The sequence below is a fragment of the Coregonus clupeaformis genome, chromosome 31, assembly GCF_020615455.1.
Source record: "Coregonus clupeaformis isolate EN_2021a chromosome 31, ASM2061545v1, whole genome shotgun sequence".
NCBI lineage: Eukaryota > Metazoa > Chordata > Actinopteri > Salmoniformes > Salmonidae > Coregonus > Coregonus clupeaformis.
In genome coordinates this window covers 2374888-2384480 of record NC_059222.1, presented here as the reverse complement: position 1 = coordinate 2384480, position 9593 = coordinate 2374888, and positions in this window count along the sequence as shown.

The window sequence follows — 9593 nt, the reverse complement described above, 5'->3', positions numbered from 1 at the left end:
GAAGATCCCACCACCAACGGACCAAGCAGCGTGCCCAGGAGGAGCAAACACCCTGGACACAGGTATGGAAGACACTTTGGTCTTGGGAGGAGATATTTGCTGGTAAAGGACCCTGGGCAAAGGTAGAAGCCCAGGTAGGAGAGGATCAACGGTGCCGACGACGAAGGAAGCCCGAGAGACAGCCCCAAGAAAATAAATGTTGGGGGGCACACGGGGTGGTTGGCGGAGCCAGGAGGCAGACCGGAGCCAACTACCCGCACTCTCTGTAAGGACTGTGTGTTCATTGAGGAACCAAGTTATGCGGAGATACGCACTGTGTCGCCAGTGCGCCTTCACAGCCCAGTCCGTCCTGTGCCAGCGCCCCGCACATGCCGTGCGAAAGTGGGCATCCAGCCAGGACGGGTTGTGCCGGCTCAACGCTCCTGGTCTCCAGTACGCCTCCTCGGTCCAGTATATTCTGCGCCAGTCCTACACACTGTGTCGCCAGTGCGCATTCACAGCCCGGTACGGCCCGTACCTGCTCCCCGCACCAAACCAGTGGTGCGTGTCACCAGCCCGGTACGCCCCGTACCTGCTCCCCACACCAAACTAGTGGTGCGTGTATCCAGTCCTGTACGGCCCGTACCTGCTCCCCGCACTAAACCAGTGGTGCATGTCGCCAGCCCGGTACGCCCCGTACCTGCTCCTCGCACCAGACCAGTGGTGCGTGTTCCCAGCCCGGTGCGGCCCATGCCTGTTCCTCGCACCAGACCAGTGGTGCATGTCCCCAGCCCGGTACGGCTGGTGCCAGAGCAGTCCGCTCCACCGGTGCCTAGTCCAGCTCCGGTCAACTGCTCTACACCGGTGCCCAGTCCAGCTCCGGTCAGCTGCTCCACTCCAGTGCCAGAGCAGTTCGCTCCACCTGTGTCCAGTCCAGCTTCGGTCAGCTGCTCCACTCCAGTGCCAGAGCAGTCCGCTCCACCGGTGCCAAGTCCAGCTCCGGTCAGCTGCTCCACTCCAGTGCCAGAGCAGTCCGCTCCACCGGTGCCCAGTCCAGCTCTGGTCAGCTGCTCCAGTCCAGAGCCAGAGAAGTCCGCTCCACCGGGGTCCAGTTCAGCTCCGGTCAGTGGTTCCACTCCAGTGCCAGAGCAGTCCGCTCTACCGGTGCCTAGTCCAGCCCCGGTCAGCTGCTCCAGTCCAGAGCCAGAGCAGTCCGCTCCACCGGGGTCCAGTTCAGCTCCGGTCAGCGGCTCCACTCCAGAACCAGACGTCAACCCCTCTCCAGGGTCGGGGCCTCCCACACCAGGGTCCAGACAGGGCTTGGTGCATCATGGGGGGATTGCCGGTCCAGGCCTATACGTCAGCCCCTCTCCAGGGTTGGGGCCTCCCACACCAGGGTCCAGACAGGGCTTGGTGCATTGTGGGAGGACTGAGAGGGGAAGCTTCGCGCCGAGGTCCAGACCGGACCAGGGGTGCAACGGGAAGGCAGTAAGGGAGAGGACGTCACGCCCGGAGCCGGAGCCTCCACCGAGGCTAGATGCCCACCCGGACCCTCCCCTGTTAAGTTATGTTTTGCGTCCGGAGTCCGCACCTTTGGACTCCGGACGCGCCCTGACCTTTAATGCCTGTTGTTTCTTGTTAGTTTGGTCAGGGTGTGAATGTTGATAGTTTCTAGAATGTGTATTTCTATGTTGGCCGGGTGTGGTTCCCAATCAGAGGCAGCTGTCGATCGTTGTCTCTGATTGGGGATCATACTTAGGTAGCCATGTTGCCTACCTGTTTTGTGGGATTTTGTTTTTGTGTGTTTGGCTTGTTTGATGTTAGCCTTTAGAACTTCACGTTACGTTGCTTTTGTTGTTTTGTTCGGTGTTTATTTAATGAACGAACATGTACGCATACCACGTTGCACCTTGGTCCAATCCTGTACTCAACGAGCGTGACAGATCTGCTGCAAGTTGCGGTTGTGTTGGTTCAGCATAGCTCCCTGTGTTGCCAGTGCGCTCCGATACTGTGCTGCCTCCGCTGGATCCATATTGGCTCAGTTTTCTGTAAGGGTTGGGGTGAGGTGTGACCCAGGTGCGGTGCAGGATATACAGTAGGCAGTAGGCAGAGATGGTGAAACAAGGATCTTTACTGGTGGTCCCGAAGCCAGAATACAAAACAACGGACTTATCACGATAAAAGAAAGGCGGAGCAAATAGTCTCCAAAAAAACGGCTGACAGCCAAAATACGAAATACTACCTAAGACACAAACAAATAACGAAACAGGGAGAACACTTCTCAAGTACCTGTACATAGGTCTCCGATCAGACACTGAGTAGTACTGCTGGACATAGAGAAACTAGCAGAGAAAACTGAGCAAGGGAACACAGGGAAGTGAGGGCATAAATACACAGTTGAACAGACTGTGAGTAAGGAGGTGCCTAAGGTTGTCGGAGGATGACACCTAGAGGGTCGCTCCGGAACTGCGACCCCGTCCTGTAACAAATACTGTATGTAGAATTGCTAAAACATAACTATGTTTGTAGTTATAGGTAACCAAATCGTGACTACAACTAAGTTAAGTCTTTGACCACACTGTGTTGTTACTTTGGCGAGTAAAAATTAATGCTTCCTACCCTTTAAGCCCCAATGTTAGTGATGGTAGCAAAAGAAGTTGGCTATTGGAAACAGATGTAGCAACCAGGTTAACTTATAGGCCTCAGTGATATTGGATGTCCACACTCAATAGATCCTGTCTATAGCTTGGTCTCTCAGGGAGCGATGAATGGTGTATCAAATCAAATCAAATCAAATCAAATTTTATTGGTCACATGCGCCGAATACAACAAGTGCAGACATTACAGTGAAATGCTTACTTACAGCCCTTAACCAACAGTGCGTTTATTTTAAACAAAAAAAGTAAGAATAAAACAACAACAAAAAAAAAGTGTTGAGAAAAACAAAGAGCAGAAGTAAAATAAAGTGACAGTAGGGAGGCTATATATACAGGGGGGTACCGGTGCAGAGTCAATGTGCGGGGGCACCGGCTAGTTGAGGTAGTTGAGGTAATATGTACATGTGGGTAGAGTTAAAGTGACTATGCATAAATACTTAACAGAGTAGCAGCAGCGTAAAAAGGATGGGGTGGGGGGGCAGTGCAAATAGTCCGGGTAGCCATGATTAGCTGTTCAGGAGTCTTATGGCTTGTGGGTAGAAGCTGTTGAGAAGCCTTTTGGACCTAGACTTGGCACTCCGGTACCGCTTGCCGTGCGGTAGCAGAGAGAACAGTCTATGACTAGGGTGGCTGGAGTCTTTGACAATTTTGAGGGCCTTCCTCTGACACCGCCTGGTATAGAGGTCTTGGATGGCAGGGAGCTTTGCCCCAGTGATGTACTGGGCCGTACGCACTACCCTCTGTAGTGCCTTGCGGTCAGAGGCCAAGCAGTTGCCATACCAGGCGGTGATGCAACCAGTCAGGATGCTCTCGATGGTGCAGCTGTAGAATTTTTTTGAGGATCTGAGGACCCATGCCAAATCTTTTTAGTCTCCTGAGGGGGAATAGGCTTTGTCGTGCCCTCTTCACGACTGTCTTGGTGTGCTTGGACCATGATAGTTCGTTGGTGATGTGGACACCAAGGAACTTGAAGCTCTCAACCTGTTCCACTACAGCCCCGTCGATGAGAATGGGGGCGTGCTCAGTCCTCTTTTTTTTCCTGTAGTCCACAATCATCTCCTTTGTCTTGGTCACGTTGAGGGAGAGGTTGTTGTCCTGGCACCACACGGCCAGATCTCTGACCTCCTCCCTATAGGCTGTCTCATCGTTGTCGGTGATCAGGCCTACCACTGTTGTGTCGTCGGCAAACTTAATGATGGTGTTGGAGTCGTGCCTGGCCATGCAGTCATGGGTGAACAGAGAGTACAGGAGGGGACTGAGCACGCACCCCTGAGGGGCCCCCGTGTTGAGGATCAGTGTGGCAGATGTGTTGTTACCTACCCTTACCACCTGGGGGCGGCCCGTCAGGAAGTCCAGGATCCAGTTGCAGAGGGAGGTGTTTAGTCCCAGGATCCTTAGCTTAGTGATGAGCTTAGAGGGCACTATGGTGTTGAATGCTGAGCTGTAGTCAATGAATAGCATTCTCACGTAGGTGTTCCTCTTGTCCAGGTGGGAAAGGGCAGTGTGGAGTGCGATAGAGATTGCATCATCTGTGGATCTGTTGGGGCGGTATGCAAATTGGAGTGGGTCTAGGGTTTCTGGGATTATGCTGTTGATGTGAGCCATGACCAGTCTTTCAAAGCACTTCATGGCTACAGACGTCAGTGCTACGGGTCGGTAGTCATTTAGGCAGGTTATCTTAGAGTTCTTGGGCACGGGGACTATGGTGGTCTGCTTGAAACATGTTGGTATTACAGACTCGGTCAGGGACATGTTGAAAATGTCAGTGAAGACACTTGCCAGTTGGTCAGCACATGCTCGGAGTACACGCCCTGGTAATCCGTCTGGCCCAGCGGCCTTGTGAATGTTGACTTGCTTAAAAGTCTTACTCACATCGGCTACGGAGAGCGTGATCACATAGTCGTCCGGAACAGCTGGTGCTCTCATGCATGCTTCAGTGTTGCTTGCCTCGAAGCGAGCATAGAAGTGGTTTAGCTCGTCTGGTAGGCTTGTGTCACTGGGCAGCTCGCGGCTGTGCTTCCCTTTGTAGTCTGTAATAGTTTTCAAGCCCTGCCACATCCGACGAGCGTCAGAGCCAGTGTAGTATGATTCAATCTTAGACCTGTATTGACTCTTTGCCTGTTTGATGGTTCGTCGGAGGTCATAGCGGGATTTCTTATAAGCTTCCGGGTTAGAGTCCCGTTCCTTGAAAGCGGCAGCTCTACCCTTTAGCTCAGTGCGGATGTTGCCTGTAATCCATGGCTTCTGGTTGGGGTATGTACGTACGGTCACTGTGGGGACGACATCATCGATGCACTTATTGATGAAGCCAGTGACTGATGTGGTGTACTCCTCAATGCTGTCTGAAGAATCCCGGAACATGTTCCAGTCTGTGCTAGCAAAACAGTCCTGTAGCTTGGCATCTGCGTCATCTGACCACTTTTTTATTAACCGAATCACTGGTGCTTCCTGCTTCAGTTTTTGCTTATAAGCAGGAATCAGGAGGATAGAGTTATGGTCAGATTTGCCAAATGGAGGGCGAGGGAGAGCTTTGTATGCGTCTCTGTGTGTGGAGTAAAGGTGGTCTAGAGTTTTTTTCCCTCTGGTTGCACATTTGACATGCTGGTAGAAATTAGGTAGAACGGATTTAAGTTTCCCTGCATTAAAGTCCCCGGCCACTAGGAGCGCTGCATCTGGATGAGCGTTTTCCTGTTGATTAATGGCCTTGTACAACTCATTCAGTGCAATCTTAATGCCAGCATTGGTTTGTGGTGGTAAATAGACAGCTATGAAAAATATAGCTGAAAACTCTCTTGGTAAATAGTGTGGTCTACAGCTTATCATAAGATACTCTACCTCAGGCGAGCAAAACCTCGAGACTTCCTTAGTATTTGATTTTGTACACCAGCTGTTGTTTACAAATATACAGAGACCGCCACCCTTTGTCTTACCGGAGCCAGCCGTTCTGTCCTGCCGATGTAGCGTGTAGCCTGCTAGCTGAATGGTATCATTGTTGTCGTTCAGCCACGACTCCGTGAAACATAAGATATTACAGTTTTTAATGTCCCGTTGGTAGGATAACCGTAATCTTAAATCGTCAATTTTATTCTCAAAAGATTGAACGTTGGCTAATAGTATTGATGGGAGAGGCAGTTTACTCGCTCGCCGTCGGATCCTTACAAGGCACCCCGACCTACGTCCACGATATCTCCGTCTCTTCCTCAGGCGAATGACGGGGAGCATTCTGTAATACAGTAGTAATAGCTGCTGATAGAAATAGTGTTTATTTGCATATATGATTTGCATATCAGCTACATTGATGTGACACATGATCAGCACATGATCAGTAAATAACGTTGATTTGCTCTGTCAGAACCAAATATTGGGGTATGATACTAAAATAGATTATAAATGTATTGTAGTGATTTGGTGATGGCCATAGTGGGACTTCACTTTAGTTATCAGTTGAATATGTGATACACTCTGCTGGGGTTGGTGGTGTTATACTAATGCTGCGATCACTAGATAATACTTAATTGACTCGTAACTGACCTGCAATCTAGACATTAAGCTTTGTATAGAATAATATCCTTGTTTGAGTTTAGTGCAATAGCTAGTTTTATGTGTATAGGGTTAAGTGAAGAGATCGAGAGGAAGTGTAATACTGTAAAACTCTTATCCCCAATATGTACCGCACCTACTGACCGTTTTGACTACACAATCTCACCTCAACTTTCACTGAAATGTGTTACAAATGTTGGTAAGTATTATAATTAAAGCCCCACAAAAATCAAAATGGCCATTGTCCAGGCTAATATATGAATTTCTCTTGAAAATTATGTATGTGTGTGTTTGTGTATTCTGGTTTGACGGCTGCTGCAATATCTACCTTGTTTTGACCTGCATTATTCCTCCTGCAATACTGAACTGACTGATCTTCACTGTTCTACTTTAAGAGACTTTATGCTGTGTACTTCATGTTTTAGCCTGTTTGTCTTAGATTTTTCTTAAACAAAGAGATCATGTGTGTAATGTACCATTGCAATACTAGCAGGAATATAACGCCATGATCTGTTTTTCCTGTTTTACTTACATTTTTATTCAGTGCTTTGAGTCTCGAATAGGAATACTAATGGAGAATGAGCTGCATATTTCTTTGATGAATGTAGTTGGATTGTTGGCACAGCATTACCAATTCACATTCTTTGGAAGGTGCCAACAAAACATGCCCATTAAAACATGTCCCCTCTCAACTATTCACTATTTATCCACTAAAATATTATGGTAAAAGATTGTAAATGAATAATTATTTATATGATAGTGAATATGGCCATCCGTGCCCTCTTAAAAAATTATGTTTCTCTGTTTCTTGCTAAAGCATGAGGAAAACAAAGTTTGAAACCATGGGCTCAATAAGAATACACAACATGCCCAGAGCTCTTATTTCCACAAGGTGGTGCCAGTTAAATATGTTTTTGCCAAATGACTGAACGTAGGCTACAGTATAAACGCTGGTGTGAGGAAAAATGGAATATAATTGACAGTCAGAAGTCAATGGTGATGTTCCAGGTCATCTTTTTTTCGGTCGTGCTGCGCATCTCAACAAGATTACTATATCATATTGATGTGGTTCCTGAGATGTTCCTCTGTAGCTCAGCTGGTAGAGCGTGGCGCTTGTAACGTCAAGGTAGTGGGTTTGATCCCCGGGACCACCCATACACAAAAAAATAAAATGTATGCACGCATGACTATGAGTCGCTTTGGATGAAAGCGTCTGCTAAATGGCATATTATGTTAAATTGTTCTCCAGGCGTTGTAAAATCAATCTGCGCAGCGTGACAGCATAAAATACAACGTGGAACGCCACCAATACATAATCGTTATATATCATGTTTTTACACAGTTACTTCTAAGTTACCTGTAATAGGCGTTCTGTTAATCTTGTAACCCAGAACCAAATGTTTAACAGTCTGTCATGAGAAGGCAATGTTCCCGCGTTCGCGGAGGACTCATTCACGGTAAACGCTGCATACGTCGGCTCAATCGGAAATTACCTTGACATTTCCATTGCACAATCTGTAATGCTTCAGCAATACAGATTGAATAGAGCCCTGACTCTCAGAAAGACTTGCTTGTTGACTATATGGACATGAACATGTTTTGTCAGTGAGCCTTAACTCATAGCATGACTGAAACTAAAATTGATCTTTCATTTTAAGCGGACATCGGGACGGATATTGCTATAGAGAGATTATTTTCTGTGTCTATTACTGTCAAATGGGCAGAATAATAAGATGTGCCACTAAATTCAGTTATCAATGACCTAAGCGGATAAGTGGATAAGAGAGGGAAATCTGATTAGCGGCAAGAGGATAAAAAACGATGATAAATTGACTGTTGGATCTCAAACTTGGACAAGTGCACCCAGCTCCTCCCTCTTCCCCACTGTCGATATCCAGGTATCAGGAGCAGTAAATTCTCAATCTGATACGCCCCACCCCCTTCTTAACACTTGTCGAAGCAATTTACAAGCCAATGCTATCTGGTGATTGCAGGTAACCCCATTGATTTCACTCCATTCAATTACTCCTTCCTTTGCCAAAACGATATCAGGCTTATTAGGCCTAAAGTTTTTTTCTCTTTTGCATTTGATTCCTTTGCCTACCTCTTTTATGCCTGTACGCACTAAGTTGGCTAGAAGTGAAGCCAATTGGTTAGAGAGTGTTCCTAATATGGATTCTGTTCTCTTGCCAGCAGCAGTCAATTTGCAACCGTGTACAGTGCGAGAGACAGATATATGAGTGAGACAATACCCACTGGACAAAAACTGGTTGAATCAACATGAAAATATGATTGGATTTGCAAAAAGTCATCAACGTAGGGGAATTTAGCCTTTTTTCACCCAATCTTTAACCTAAATCCAATGACATGGTGTAATTTTTTGTTGATTTCACGTTGAATTCAGGTAAGTTGACAACTAGACATTGAAATGATGTCTGTGCCCAGTGGGTATGCTCTTCTTTTGTCTGATTTGAAGTCTCTTCTCCAATTCCTGATGCCATTGAAGGGAAATAAGAGACAGAGATAGGAGTAAGACAATATGATCCTCTCAAATCAAATCAAACTTTTTTGTCACATGCGCTGAATACAACAGGTGTAGACATTACCGTGAAATGCTTACTTACAAGCCCTTAACCAACAATGCTGATTTGAAGTCGCTTCTCACATTCTTTGTGGCAATGGGGGGAAATGTCGAAACAGTGTAATAAGGTCGGTGTGAAGTTGGACATTTGAATCAGCTCTCTATATAGTTATATTTGTTATAGTGCTACATGTTTTATTCAGGAGATGATGCTGGTGCTAGGCAACCCTGACCAGACCTGGGTGAAATACATATGTCGAATACTTGAGCTGTTGCGCTTGATTTAGGGCTGAATTCAATCCGGACCGCCGGAAGATCAGCATTATAGCGCGATTGGAATGTAAAGGTAATTTTCAATTGAGCTGACATAAGCAGCGTTTACCGTAAATGCAGTCTCTGCGAAAGCAGGAACATTGCCTTTAAATTTCAATTGCGCTATAGTGCGGATCTTCTTTGATCCGGATTGAATCTAGGCCTTAGTTTGCAAGGTACAATGGTACCATTGGAATAGTCCCAAAAGTATAAACTCCAAGGGCACCTCTAATATGTTTAAGTATTTAACAAATGTATTGTATGAGTATGGCCAGGTGAACTTTATTCTTAAGATATTATTTTATTTATCATTTATCACGGGAACCTTTGAGAGTAGAATTCTTAGAATTCTCGATTTTACAGACCTGTCCAAGCTCAATTGTTGTTGAGGTGATTGGTAGGATCAATAAACCCTGGTCCGGAAATGCCACAGTTATGTATAGCCTACTGCAGGGTTTTGTTTTATACAACAGTAAATTAAAATGCACATTCCAAACTCAACTCAAATCTTTCACAAGACTAGG